We start from the raw sequence: 15,643 nt of genomic DNA, 5'->3' as shown, positions 1-15,643 counted from the left end.
GATCCCATGCCAGTACCCATAGAAGTCCCTATGCCAGCTTCCATGCCACCAACCAAGCCAGACCCCATACAAGCACCTATATTAGATCCCATGTCAGATTCCTTGCCATACCCCATTCCAGCTCCAATGGCAACACTCATATCAGATTCAATAACAGCACCCCTGCCAGATCCTATACAAGCTTCCATGCCATCACCCATTCCAGATTCCTTGCGAGAACCCATGCTAGCTCCAGTGTCTGATGCCATGCCGGCTCCCATGTCGGATTCCTTGCCATCACCCATGATAGATGCCTTGTCAGATTCCATCTCGCCAACCAAGCCAGACCCCATACCAGATTCCATGCCGGATTCCTTGCCATCACCCATGCTAGATGCCTTGTCAGATTCCATGCCACCAACCAAGTCAGACACCATACCGGATCCCATGCCTGCTTCCATTCCGGATTCCTTGGCATCACCCATGCTAGATGCCTTGTCAGATTCCATGCCACCAACCAAGCCAGACCCCATACCAGATCCCATGCCTACTTCCATGCCGGAATCCTTGCCATCACCCATGCTAGATGCCTTGTCAGATTCCATGCCACCAACCAAGCCAGACCCCATACCAGATCCCATGCCGGATTCCTTGCCATCACCCATGCTAGATGCCTTGTCAGATTCCATGCTACCAACCAAGCCAGACCCCATACCAGATCCCATGCCTGCTTCCATGCCGGATTCCTTGCCATCACTCATGCGAGATGCTTTGCCAGAACCCATGCCATCTCCTATACCACCAACTAAGCCAGATCCCATACCAACATCCACATCATTTTCCATGCTTACTTTCATGCAAGATTCCTTGTCATCACCCATGTCAGATGCCTTGCCATCACCCAGGCCATATCCCGTGCCGGCTCCCATGTCACCAACCAAGCAACATCCCATACCAGCACCCATATTAGATTCCATGCGTGCTTCCATGTCAGATTCCTTGCCATTACCAATATTAGCTCCAATGGTAACACCCATGCTAACTCCGATACAAGATTCCTTGCCAGTTCCCATGCCAGAAACCAAGCTAGATCCCATGTCAAATGCCTTGTTAACGCCCATACTAGATCCCATCCAAAATCCTTTACCAGCGCCTATGCGAGATCTCTTGATAACTCCTCTGCTAGCATCATCGATGGAAGATCCCATGCCTGAATCCTTGCCAGGTTCCATGCCTGGACCATCATTGGAGCACTTAGCAACGGAAGATGAAGATGAGGAAACAACAACGACGTGTTGGTCTTGTTTAAGGTATATATTTTGTGTTCTTTGTTGTTGTTTGAGGCGTAAGTAGTATAAATATTGTACTTCTAAGAGCCATTTTCAGATAGATTGCCCTCCGAGTGTTCCCATGTTTCTCTCCCCACTTGTTCATAGTAAAGCTTCTGTTAGAGTAATAGTAATTTATATACACTCCTTAATGTTACCTATCATCAAACCTTTCATTTTATTTGGCGACCTGTTTCTTTATGTTCTAACAATATGTCTGAATATCACGCTCCGTCCCTTGGTTCCACTCAATATAGCGATAAATAGACACTTGTGGTCGCGTTTTCCATTTAAATATTTTGTTTCCCGATAGGCACATCACGCTTAGAAACGTTTGGACCTGTACATTATGAATTAATTATATCTTTATGGCCATACAGTAGGAAAGAGATTTACGTTTTTTCTTAGTTCTTTTTTTTTAACCTCAGTCCTAAGAAATCCTTTTTTCTCTTGCTGTCACTAGAGTGCACTGAAATTAATGTTTGGATGGCAATGGACTTACTGTAAGGTAAGTTCATACATTTGCTTTGTTTTCTTGAATGTAGTTAGTAATTATGAATGGCTAGCAGTTTTTAAAATTATGTGATATTTTGTCTGAAACTACATTAACAACTCCCTCAAAATCTGTGCTTCAGTGGCTGACCATGACAATATCTTTGAAAAATATTGGAGTGCAGGAGGTCAAGTGACTTTATTGTCAAACGCCTGGTATTAGAAAACAACAGCAACATTAAAAACTCCATCCTAGCTTTCAGTTTAATAAGGAAACATGGTAAAAATTTTGAAATATTTTTTTCTAAACTCAATGTTTTAATATATATTATTTTAATGTACCGAAGTACATATGATATTTCCATGCAGATATTCTGCGTCATCATACGATGAAAGAGTAATGGAACGAAGAAAGATTCTCTCCGGCGCCGGGATTTGAACCCGGGTTTTCAGCTCTACGTGCTGATGCTTTATCCGCTAAGCCACACCGGATACCCAACCCGGCGTTGGACAGAATCGTCTCAGTTTAAGTTCCAACTCTTGGGTTCCCTCTAGTGGCCGCCCTCTGCACTACGTCATAGACGTCTATGAACGTAGGACTGAAGTCCACACATGTGCTGAGGTGCACTCGTTATGAGTGACTAGTTGGTAGGGATTCGACGGAATAATCGCCGTCTTAAATCACGAAGTGATTTACGCATATCATATATATTATTCTAATGTACCGAAGTACATATGATATTTCCATGCAGATATTCTGCATCATAATACGATGAAAGAGTAAGGGAATGGAGAAAAATTCTCTCCGGCGCCTGGATTTGAACCCGGGTTTTCAACTCTACGTGCTGATGCTTTATCCACAAGAGCTGAAAACCCGGCGCCAGAGAGAATTTTTCCTCTGTTCCATTACTCTTTCATCGCTAATGTTTTAAGGTAAAATTATGACCACTTAACCAAACCGAACTAATTGCCAATAATGCGGGAATATATTCGTATATTTCCCAGCAACTCTCACCACTATCCACCACTTGAAATGGACAGAGGTGAAATTAACTTCGGGCGTCATATTTTCTTTTTTTTACGTACAGTTAATGGATTATTCTATAAACATTCAGATTCCTGCTTAATGTTAATTAAATAAAAATAGATAAGCAATGAGAAAATAAAACTTTAATACAAAAAGAAAAGCAATAGGAAAATTCATTGCAAATGCTACTTGCGATGTTGAGGAGGGAGGATGGCTTTAATATGGTGGAAAACCATTGAATGAAAAATAATGTTTTTGCTGTAAAATACACTTTAATATGTGAGAAATATATATGGCATGAAATTTAATGAGGATATATGCCCTTGTCAACTACTGCAGCGCTATCTTTAAAACTATGATGCATAGGGTTTTCAAAGAACAAGAATGGTTAAAATGTGGTGGAAAACGAGTGAATTTTTAAAAAGAAAAATTCTTTGTTTAAAATAATCTTTGAAATTTCAAAATTTCATCGCACAAAATTTAATGCACATTTATATAACCCTTTAGGCTGTCATTTTTAAAGCACAGAGTTTTTAAATTACACTAAATTTTAATTGCAATTTCTGGTAACTTTAATTTTTTGCTTCATTCTCATACAAAGAGTGAATATTTTTATATCTTCGAACTATTAATACATGGATTTTATTTGAAACACACATTCTTAGATAATTAGGAAACGTTCTGTGTAACAGAGATTTGTTATTTTGTTGCATTTGATAAAATAATATCCTCACATGTTTCTCTAATGGTATCTCCAAAATTGATTCTTAAGATGTATTTTTTATTTTCACATTTTGAAAACGAATATCAAATTTATGATACAACCATTTTAAAGAATGTTCTTTTAGGAGTAAAATGACAAAGAGGTTTTGAACTTATCTTAAAAATGGCTCAGATATATTCACTATCGTGACCTACAGTGCCTTGATACTCCCCCCCCCCCAACATTTCTGCCCCAATTATTTTTACTAAACTCAAATGGGCGACTCCAAAATGAATATAGATTGTTAGTTGAGAGGTTTGAGAGAAATAGACCTTTGGGAAGGCCGAGACATTGATTAGAGGATAATATTAAAATGGACTTGAGTGATGTGGGATATGATGGTAGAAATTGGATTATCTTGATGAGGATAGAGGCCGATTATGAGCGTATGTGACGGCGGCCATGAATCTCTGGGTTCCTTAAAAGTCATAAGTAAGTAAGTAATCTCAAATTTAAATTGTTGCAGCAATGATATTTATATATACAAAAATGAAGAAATTATCATAAAATAGGTAAGAATTCAATTTATACAACATCTCCCCTTAAAAATAAGATTTACATGTATCGGAAATAATCTATGAAGGCCAGTGACAGTTTGTGTCTGTCGTGTGCATGGGTGGGTAAGAGTGTGTATCGGTTATGTGAAGATTATAAAACAAGTTCCATTAGTGAACTGAGGCGTATAGTTGCAAAATCAAAACATAATTTTTCAGTACGAAGGAAAAACGTTTGCAAGGAACTAAGGATTTGCAACCAATTCTCTTTTTCATTATACAAATCCATGTTATGTATCTGGCTTTGGAGCATAACAGTGCTATAGCAGTTGTAGAATCATATGAAGATATGAAATACAACATTAACTCATTTCGGAAAAAAAGTGATGTATCTGATTTTGCAACTACACGTCTAAATTAAAGTATTAAATATGTTGTTGTTGTTGTTGTTATCTAATGCCGGGCTTTGGCAACGAAGCCATTAGCGTTCTTGCTCTCCAATATTTCTCTGTGGTGGATCCATCAGGTAGAACTTCACAGATTAGCATAAGTGTAACCGTTTTTTAAGTGGGCACCAATTTTTTGTTTGTAATGGTGGTTACATCACCCACTCACGTAAACCCCCAGTATGACTGGAAGGCCACACCTGTCGTTGGTTAATGGGTCCATCGGACCTGGCCGGGAGGAGTTTTAGAGTCCACCGACCTTTCTCACAAGTACCACTTGTGGAACATTTCTACGCAGTGGCAGGCCAGCGTAAGAGATGAAATAGCATTTCCTCTATTCCTGATGGTGTGGTTATACCGCCAATACTCGGTCCCCAGAGCCTCATCTGTAAAAGCAGGTTGCACCACGAGCAGGTTGAGGTTGGGTTTTGGATAGGAGAGGTTATGGAATGCACTTCACTGTCCCTTGCAACCCAGTATTAAATATTTAAGCCAGTATAACTGATTCAGTGAGAATATCAATTCAGTTCCAGAGGGAGACGAAGACAAGAGTCACTACAGAAATAAAAAAATATATTACTATTAAGCACACGTTAGTGAGTAGCTGTTAACTGTTTTCGGAAATCACAGCACACTTAAACTTTGAGATGAGTACAGCAAAATTCATTTTTAATAACAATTATTTTCTTTTTATTTTGGTACATTGAAAAGGGTGAACTATCTGATTATGGCTCTTAAGTCGTTTCATTGTAAAAACAAATAGAAAACAACAATTTATATTAACAGCAATAGCAGTAGTAGTTGCAATAGTAGTAGTAGTAGCAGCAGCAGCAGCAGCAGCAGCAGCAGCAGCAGCAGTAGTAGTAGTAGTTGTAATACTCTTTATCTTCTGTCTATCCTATTCCTGATAACTATGCAATACTTGTGTACATTATTCTTGTTTAGAAACACTCTCGGCTACAATCCAACTAATCCTCTTCTACTGTCATTGCTATCTTCTATTACTATTATCCCTAATTTTTTATCTTCAAGCATATTTATCTCTGACTAAAATTCACTAATTTTTACGTATCTATATTCCACGTTTTACTGTACTACATTATTTTCCCTATTTTTCACTGACATTTTCTCAGAATTTTACTCTTGCATTCATTCAATGTTACAAAATTCGAATGTTTGTAGTAACTTCCTTAGTAGTCTTCTTCAATTCACTTATATCTCTTTCTGTTTCATTGGTATATCTTCTCCCTACTTGCACTCACTTTCATTTATTGTCTACTGCACTTCCCAGATTCTTCCTCTCTGTACTACATAAAACACTCAGTGTTGGTTATTTACCATTTATGACTTATTTTAACTCTCTTTACTAATTTCCCTTTCACTGGTTTATTCTATGCGTCTTCTCCTTAACACTTAACTAATTATTCCTAGATCTTTTTCTCAGCTCCACTTCAGTTACACTTAACGATCGAATCCTCACATTTCAGTTCTCTAGATTAGCTCGCTCAAATTACACCACTGAAATTTATATTAGAGCAAAGGATTTTAATGAATGACATCTGCAAAACAGGGATTTTTGAAAAGTAAAAGGACGATTTCTAAGAAAATATCCCAATGTTCCCGTTCTACATAGAAACAGATAATAAGTACATTTAAATTTAGTGATACCAAGGAAAAACATAGTTTAGGCTCTTTCTCAAGTTCGCACCATTTCTATCAATGTATTTAGAGCCAACTGAAATTAGTTATACATCTTGATTACACAATTTTTAACACTGTATCACTTCGGAATATGTATGATAAGAACTTTGTGTTAAATATTAACGTACCTTGTTAACATGTTTCGACCTATTTTCAGTAATCTTCGGAACTGGTCGTTGTTGGTCTTGGCGCCTCTTGTTTCCTGTGTTGGTGCGTTCGTAGTGTAGAGTCAAAGAGTGTATGTGTTTTGAAATTGAGTTGTGTGTTGACTCTACACTACGAACGCACCAACACAGGAAACAAGAGGCGCCAAGACCAACAACGACCAGTTCCGAAGATTACTGAAAATAGGTCGAAACATGTTAACAAGGTACGTTAATATTTAACACAAGGAAGTTCTTATCATACATATTCCGAAGATGAAATTAGTTGTACAATCTATTCCACTCTACAAAGATGTTTTTTAAAATAAAGGTTAAGTAACTGTATTAGATGTAGTGAAACCGTTGAAAGCATACAGTTCGTACAGTTTATTTTTGCAAATTAAATAAGTTACAAAGAATAAAGAAAAGGGACTCTGTCAACTTCCCTTTACTATCATAACTAGTTTCAGAAAACTTACAAATCATTTTTATTGAACATGAGTTCCGTAGTATTTTATAATTTACGAAATATCATGCAATACTCGCAGATCAATGTTTTAAAAAAATACCCATCCATGGAGCACCACAGCGAACTCTGAGCAGCCGTTACAAAAACAATTAGATATATAGTTAAATATAAATTATTTACATAATTATGAGAAGAAAACAGCGTCCAGAATTTTCTTTGAATATTAGGCCTATTTGGATTAAAAATCATTTAAAGTAAGTTGATAAATCTCTTTGTCATGTTCTTTTTTTTTTTTTTTTTTTTTTTTGGAAATGTGTAAATTAAAGGGAACAATTAAAGAGCGATTAATACTCATACATGTAATTTCGGACTAACACTGTTATATCAAAGGCAACTGAAGCATGTATCCTTTCGAGAAACGCTAATAAAAATAAATTATTTGCGTTTATATAATCTAAATGGTTACTGTACCAATATTTTAAGTATAACACTGGATGTTACTAAATGTTGCCGATATTAAATTTACATTGTACACAAAATATTGAGTTGTCTTGCAATTTATTTCATTATACGTCTAAAATTTATTGCATAAATAAAGAACATACGAAATGGCTTTGGGCAGATGGTAGGTGCCTGAAATAATATACAATAATCGGGCATTAATATAACAACATTAGAACAGTTAAATAAGTTCTTGTCAGCTACACAATGTAGTTTCCTATTCGTATCCATTACGCCTACATGAGTGCATATGTACTGTACATATGTGTGAAATAATTTTGAAAAGACCAATTTAATAAAGGCAAATTCTAGAAAAATTAAATCTACAGCTACAATGGTAATCGCACCTTAAATACAGGAAGATAAAACAGTTTTATAATATTATAAAATTAGTATAATGTTTGAATGTTGTTAAATCATAATTTCATTTTCCTGATAATATTAAATGCTTTGGCATATCATAGTGTTATAGAAGTTTCCCGTTTTCTGAATTACTGTTGTGAACACTGCATCTTGCTAACTGAGAACTAACTGCATTCTGCTATTGACTTCTCGTGCCGTCGTAGTTCTGTAGCTAAAATTGCCCTCAATTCCACACAAGCTTCTATTCAGTAAAATTTGTAATTTTTATTTACCTTACTCTAAATTACTGTACTTCCTTGATAATTAATCTCTTAGTATTAAATCTCGAAAAATTTATTGCTATATAACCCTAATCAATAGGGAAAACTCGGCTAATTTCGATACACGGATAATTTCCTGGTATTTATTTTTAAATTTACCATGAAATTATACTAGAAATAAGTGTAACTTTGGCGACATATGTAAGTGACAGAAGTTGTACTATAAAATAGATTTTGTTCACTGCGCTCTTGCAATAACATGAGCGGTTCTTTTGGAAATTATTTCAAGAGTTGTGAGATTTGTAGCTTTGAATTTGTGAGTGAATACAACATCCGATTTCCTTTGTTAAATGAAGAATATTTGCTGCTTTTTGTGGTCCAAATAATTTTAAATGATAAGTATTACCATTGTATACTTCTTCGTGAAAAATATATGCTTATCAATGCACTGATTATGTAGCAGTCTTATTTTGGGATGTTATTTTCTTAGCGTTTTTCTCATTCCACAAGACCATTTTTTTTTCTTTAAATTTCTTTATGGTATAACAATACTGTCTGGTGGAAAAAATAACAAATGCATGCAACGTACTTACAGATTACAGGTAATCAGGGTCAAACGTAGAAAGAAATACAACAAAAATTATATGAAAGGGTCATTGAATATGTTTTGAACAAAGGAAAACTGCTGTATCTAGGACCAGGACCAGGACCAGGGCCAGGGCCAGGGCCAGGACCAGGGCCAGGGCCAGGACCAGGACCAGGACCAGGGCCAGGGCCAGGGCCAGGGCCAGGGCCAGGGCCAGGACCAGGACCAGGGCCAGGGCCAGGGCCAGGGCCAGGACCAGGACCAGGACCAGGACCAGGGCCAGGGCCAGGACCAGGGCCAGGACCAGGACCAGGGCCAGGACCAGGGCCAGGGCCAGGACCAGGGCCAGGACCAGGACCAGGACCAGGACCAGGACCAGGGCTAGGGCCAGGGCCAGGACCAGGACCAGGACCAGAGATAATACATAGGCTACTTCTTTCAATCCCCCTTTTTCTCTAATATTCACTAAAATCTTAATTTCACTTTGTCTATACATTATCATATTGTGTCATTTACCCTATTTTTTCATTGACCTTTTCTCCTATTTTTCTTTTATATTATTTTACTGTTTCAAAGTTCAAATTTTAGCACTACTTTCTTGTTGTCACTTATTCAATTCTCTTAACACTTTTTCGCTATTATTATTCACTCTTCCTATTTGCGCTCATTTTCAGTTTTTCACTACTCCACCTACACATAAGTTTTCTTTCTCATTATTTTCACTTCCAATAAATAGGCCAACTTATATTTTTTCTCTACACTTCCTCTCTCTCTCTCTCTCTCTCTCTCTCTCTCTCTCCCTCTCTCTCTCATACTTATCGATTTTTATACAATTCCACTTTAGTTGCATTTCTTGATCACATCCCTAGATTTCTTTTATCGCATCCTTTGCAATTTTAATATCCAAATCCTTAGTTATCGCAGATTTCTGGCCTTCCCCTACTCTTAATCTGAGCTTCATTTCTGTATCTGTCTTTTTTTCTATTTGTTTGTTTTTATGTATTGCTTGTTTGTAACTTCCTGATATCTAATAATTTACGTACATTAAATACACCCTTTATTTTAACCTGAACCTTATTTTTGCACCAAAACCTTAGTGTCTGATCTGATCTGATCTACCCTATATTAATTTTAAATTTCTACAATCCAGTAATGTATCATTACACAATCAGTTTTGTCGATTTAAAAATAAATTGTAGTCTTTTCAATAACTGGATCTTTAACAGATATTTTTATTCCACTGCACGTTTCCTGTATTCAAATTGAAAACATTTCAAGTTGTGGCAGCAAAGTAATGGGCTGAATGTCTTCTAAGTTCTTCAAGTTGAAGTTGACTTTACTACAATGATTACTGAGTGGACAAAAGTGCAGAGAGCTTTTACTGGACGTGTAACTGTGATAATCAGATATCGCCAATTCATATTAATATTAAGCAGCTCATGAAGTAAGATTATGTAAGTAACAAAAATTACATCATATTAATTGAATGTTTTGATAAACTAAATTTGAAAATCGGAGGTATGTTCAGGCGTGGGTTCGATTACCACTTGAGTTGATTATCAGTTTACGCTAAATAGCTGCCTAGTTCTGAGGCTTAGGGAACGGATACCAAAACAAATGAAAGCATTTGACTCGAGTGTCCTACTGGTTGAAATGTCAAGTACAACTAGTAACAGGATTATGAGCCCGGTCCATTTACTTTGTTCCTGTTTTGTTACTAATAAATGATAAAAACGAAGTTCCTGGTGCGTTTACGAATGATGAGGACGCTGACTTTGTTCTGCTCTACGGTGAAACAAAGCAAAATGCAACTGCAGCTCGAAGGCTTTACCGGCAGTAGTTTGAAAGTGATGTTAATAAATAATAATAATAATAATAATAATAATAACAATAATAATGATAATAATAATAATAACAATAATAATAATAATAATAATAATTACAAACTACAATTCTTTTTCAGTATATTTAGCCATGGATCTAAACCAGCAACAATCGCCATCACATTGATTTCATGAAAGCATTGTCCCTGAAATTTAGAAAATCCTTTGTGCTCTCTTGTTGATAGGTTTTCTATAATCGTTTTCAAAACGGCGCAGATGGGATACCTGGTATAATTCTCTTCGAATATGTTGATCGATAGTGATCGTTATAGTGAAAGTGGTTGGTACCTACTGCGAATGCGTTACATTTACATCTACATTAGCTACAATACTTCAGTTGAAGTATGTACTATTTAAGTTTACCATAATGTACTTGATGGTAAGCTGTTAATAAATTAAACTGACTCTTTTATAGTGTCTAGTTTCTTTGGATACGACTGTACGATCGATAAAGGAAAGAGTTTAATGCTTTTGTTTTCACATGGACGAGTAATAGTAAACTGCACAGTTAACTTCAGATAATGGTTTACAATTCCGCTCTCTAAATTATTTCATCGAGTATTCACTGAATAGTCAGTGTCACTGCAATTTTGTAACAAAAAAATTTGTTTACCTAAATTTTGAGGCATGACTTCAAGAAATCTCATTACATATTATACAAATGTATTAATCTTGTATTCGAGAACACTTATTTTACTGAAGAAATAGATGGACGTAAAAACGGAAATTGGAATAAGAAACAGAAGTAAAATTGTACCCAACAGAGACATACAATTCACAGTATATACAACTTGAAATATTAAACAGTTGATAATTTATTGACCTACACCATCGCAATGCAAACTTTAAACTTTGATATTGCAACACCGTAATAAAGGACATAATCGTAATTTCTAAAATTACAGTAAATTTTACTATTGTCTGCAATAATCAATAATCTTTTATGCTACAAGAATGCAGAAATTTTAGATATAAATAATAATTATTAATACATCCGTCTACCATAACAGATGATCATATAGGTCCGGAAAACAATGCCGGAAAAATACATATATGGAATGGAGACAAATATGGAATATATCAATACAATAGGTGGTAATCATAGTAGCCTACAATATGCAATTTATAAAGTTTAAAAATTAAACATTACCTATATAAATGATTATGTAAAATGCCTATGGATTTAAGAATATTACTTTTTTAAAATCAGTATCATTTGTATCATTAAGAAAGTTAGAATATCTAACATTGAAGAATTGTTCGAAATTTTATACTTGCAATCGAAAATTACGATTCTTCTGCTGAAACAGAAAACTCACAAGAAGTTATTAAACGTGTAACTAATTCTGAATTTGGACTGAACTGCTATAATGTTCAACGGAAATGTGACTTATCAAAGAGAACAAGTGAAATCTGGATGAAAGATTGTTGTAAAACAAGGAGAGACTTAGTCGTTTTATTCATAATGACAAATAGTGTGAACTACATGGAAAACATCTTCATCGTCTCAATATAACATACTCTGAAAGTAGCTCCTGATGGTATTGTGATTAGGACCATCTTGTACAGTACGACAATCTGGATCAGTAATAAAAGAAATGAAACTTACCTAAATTCACGTAAAAAAATATTGTCCATCGTACCGAAAGTTACCTTACACTTAACTATAGTGTATACATTTATATGCACGGTCCTACAGAAGGGAAACAAATATATGGCAGACTAAAAGCATGACATCAAGCATTTCTTCATATTTTTCGTTGTACTGACATGCAGTGATTGATTATAGTACCTTAATCATGTGACTTTCATAAATTGAGACAAAAAAGATATGAAATGGAAACCTAATTACTGATTCAAGTCGAACATTAATTGAAAATGACAAAGAAGGAATAATGGAATGCACTTGCCCACATGGTAGGGAGGTTGGGATGGGCAGGGCGGGACTCGACATGCAGCCACCTCCACGTGGTGAGTTCTGGGTTGTTTCAGTTCAAGAGAATGAAACAAGCAAAGAGCTGCATCTCTTCTGTGAATGGTGGTACGAAAATTCAAGCAGGGTGGAAGGTGTTCAATAACAGTAACTTCACACACTAATTCCTTAAGATAAGAGGAATAGGATCTTCCTTCGCCATTATGTGTTCTTTTTTTATTTATTACGAAATCGATTTTTTTCTAGCAGTATTCTTCCTTTCTTTCCTTTTTATCTTTTTCCTTCAACAGCAACAAACAAGGTTTATTTTTATTTAAATTTGTTTTGCACCACATTACTACTTAACCATTTATATTGCCCTTATCAGGATGTAATAGAAACTCGCATTTTAAGATTACCTGTCAAGGAAATTGTCAGCGATGCTGTAGGTATCTCGGTAAGCTATATCTTTATTTAAAACTTCCTTTCTTTCAATATAATTTCTTCTCGAAAAAGGACACTCTAACAATGGATTAAATACATCATCATTATTCCTCGCATCTATTTCTGTTTATATTTTCCCGAAACACATAAAAACATTGAACCACACTCACTACTGTACTATGAAATACAATAGTACAACACTCTCCCTTAAGTCATAAACTAAGACATAACGGGTGAGAACAATGTGGGTCTCTGCCTGCTAAAAAGCGGAAATTTTTATGTTATTTATGGTCTATTTAGGAAGACAAGTCATCACTGCTATACCCAATCCATTCCACCCTTGAGACCAGTCCATGGATGGGAGGAGGGAAAGCTGACCAGGCCACGAGGCCAGACGAATTGTTTTTCAGGTACAACGTTTCAATTTCAACCACAAAGCCCGCGAAAACATATGAAATGCAGAAGTCAGACTCGACACGAGCGATTCTGGCCGCAGGAACAAATTTTTACTGCAAAACAGGTCTATATACATCACAAAGTTTTCAAATACTTCTGCAGCAATATATGCTTAATTGAAATGACTAATACAGAATATTATATAAAAACACAAAATTTCATTTCAGTTAAGCCAACTGACTCAGACCTGGCCTCACTTGCCTCAGTTAATCAGCAGCCACTGGTTTTAGAAAAAAACTGCTACATGGCAGTGAATTCAGTAGCACTTGCCACTAGACGGAAACAATCTTCCCTGCAGCATTGATGGCAGTGATGAGGAGACTGCCATTACACTCTGTCCCCACGGTACTCAGGCTTAGGGTGTAGCACGCATCTTGTAACAGCGTTGCAAACTATTCATTACTTAAACTGAATTATTATTAATTAAAGTATTAAAATAGTTACTCTTAAAGGCCTTGTCAACTTAAAAAAATGCACTTTTAGGTAGAAAATGATTCTAACAGAGTAGGTGTATAGATTAGTTTCTGTGAAAACCCGAGCGTCGTTCTATTAATAGTACAGCGACAATCCACAGTTAAAACCCCGGAGTTACAGAAGTGACGTCACAAATCCACTATGCAGAGTATGCCAGGCCCTGAGTAGCAGCAAACGGTAATTGTAAGCTTCTTCCCGCATCAGTCTCTTTCTATTATTAGTGTAAATTTCTGGTGTCTGGTGTCATGTCTTACATGAAATAGTTCTTTACACGAATCACGGCTGGAATCAGGCCATATCAATTTGAGCCCAGGAAAGATAAAATTGTAAGAATATGGAAAGAAAGCAGTGAGAATACAGACCGGACTGGTGTTTCTTCAGCAACTCATCAAGAGTGTTTCTGTTGCTGTGGAAGTGCAATGGTAAGGTATGTAAAGGAAAGTGCTGAGTGTACGAGTATTATGAGTACATAATTTTCATAATGCATTTCACGCTGTTGTACTAAACAGAGACACGTTGAATACTGCTAGGCATGTTATGATGGTGAGGACGGAGTCTTAATTTTGAAAGGGAAGAGTTACGGGAGGTAAATAACAGGAACATACGCTATGTAACTTACAAACAATTTGTTTACTGAATTAATTCTTGGAATCCCCTCGGAAGAGAAACAAAAAAGTCATACCTTCATGGGTAATAAACGAAATTCGTCGTGAATACCCGACCTGACAATGAGTAGAGAAACTTTCAAACTACCGATAGAAGGGAAATTTCGAATTATTATTAATTAGAAATTGTTCTTAATTTAAAAAAAAAAATCACCACAATTTATTATATTTTGCAACCAACACTCAGAACATTAAAAAATTATCTTAATTTTAACATTTTTTAACCATTAAATTGTTCCTACCTTTTATAAACTTTTAATAACTTTACCTCCAATAAACTTATTCTTGGTCATTTATAATTGTTTCAATGTTAGTGATAACTCGATGAGAAAAAAGTAATCAATTTCAAAAACTATTACAACCTGCATTTTTTAAAACAATTCAAAGTTTTAACTGATACATTTTTATCAATATACACATCGAAATTTTTATTGGACAAAGGTCGAATAGAGAGAGTAAATATTCCTACACAATAAAAAATATAGCACTCTTGTCTATTTTTAAATTGTTATATTTCGGTAAAACCTCTTCTCCTATGGAGTCAGTGCACTCGTCACTACTGTAATTGTTTCACAGAACGATACATCCATATCATTTACTTCCTCACTTTCACAGTTTGAAATACTCCTAAAATTTCACTCCCCAGCCCACACTGCACACCTAATTCATTGCAATTTGTATGTGTGTTTAAATTGGCATCATCACTTGTTGGTCCCTGCTTCTTCGTTCACCGTCTCACAAAGTTCGCGGCATGAACTTGTAAATGACCAGTCTATTGCTTGCTTTATAATCTTCTTCCTTACATATGCACCAGTCTTTCTCTGGCATTGATGAGGTCCATTAATTTCATCCGGTTTCAATTTCAAAGAAGGAATTACACTTTTTTTTTAAACTGATCTACTTATTTTGATAGGCAGAAGTTCATTTCAAAGCCGAGATGTAATTTCAAAATCTTCTGGTGTGAAGTGTTCAGAATAAACGACAGAATTCCGGGTGAGTTCGAAATTACACCGATTTATTCGATTCACCCACGCTTTGAATCTAATCGGTGATCTTTGGCGATTAGGAAATACATGAATACTTATTCATGTGTTCGTAATATTTGAACACCCAAAAACAAGACAATGAGGCATTTCCGATAGAATAGCACACAAACGTATATATAAAATAATAAGACACTAGTTGCTTCACCGTACGAAACGCTATTGAGTGAAGCTCTAAGAATCGCATTGAACTACCTGGAGTTGTGACGTCACG

General features: G+C 35.8%; 2 protein-coding genes across 2 annotated transcripts in view; one reads left to right on the top strand and one right to left on the bottom strand.

Annotated features, from left to right (window-relative positions):
* Positions 1-15,643, bottom strand: part of LOC138705100 (conserved oligomeric Golgi complex subunit 4-like) — a 481,496-nt gene that overhangs the window by 400,123 nt on the left and 65,730 nt on the right. The window lies entirely within an intron of this gene.
* The window catches only part of LOC138705090 (beta-glucuronidase-like), a 155,664-nt gene continuing 153,907 nt past the window's right edge, over positions 13,887-15,643 (top strand). The window contains exon 1 of the mRNA XM_069833720.1: positions 13,887-14,148. The gene's annotated coding sequence lies outside the window, so the exon portion shown is untranslated. The remainder of the gene's footprint in view (positions 14,149-15,643) is intronic.

The sequence above is a fragment of the Periplaneta americana genome, chromosome 1 (genome assembly GCF_040183065.1).
Source record: "Periplaneta americana isolate PAMFEO1 chromosome 1, P.americana_PAMFEO1_priV1, whole genome shotgun sequence".
Classification (NCBI taxonomy): Eukaryota; Metazoa; Arthropoda; class Insecta; order Blattodea; family Blattidae; genus Periplaneta; species Periplaneta americana.
Note: the sequence above shows the minus strand (reverse complement) of the source record. Positions and strands in the feature narration are given on the sequence as shown.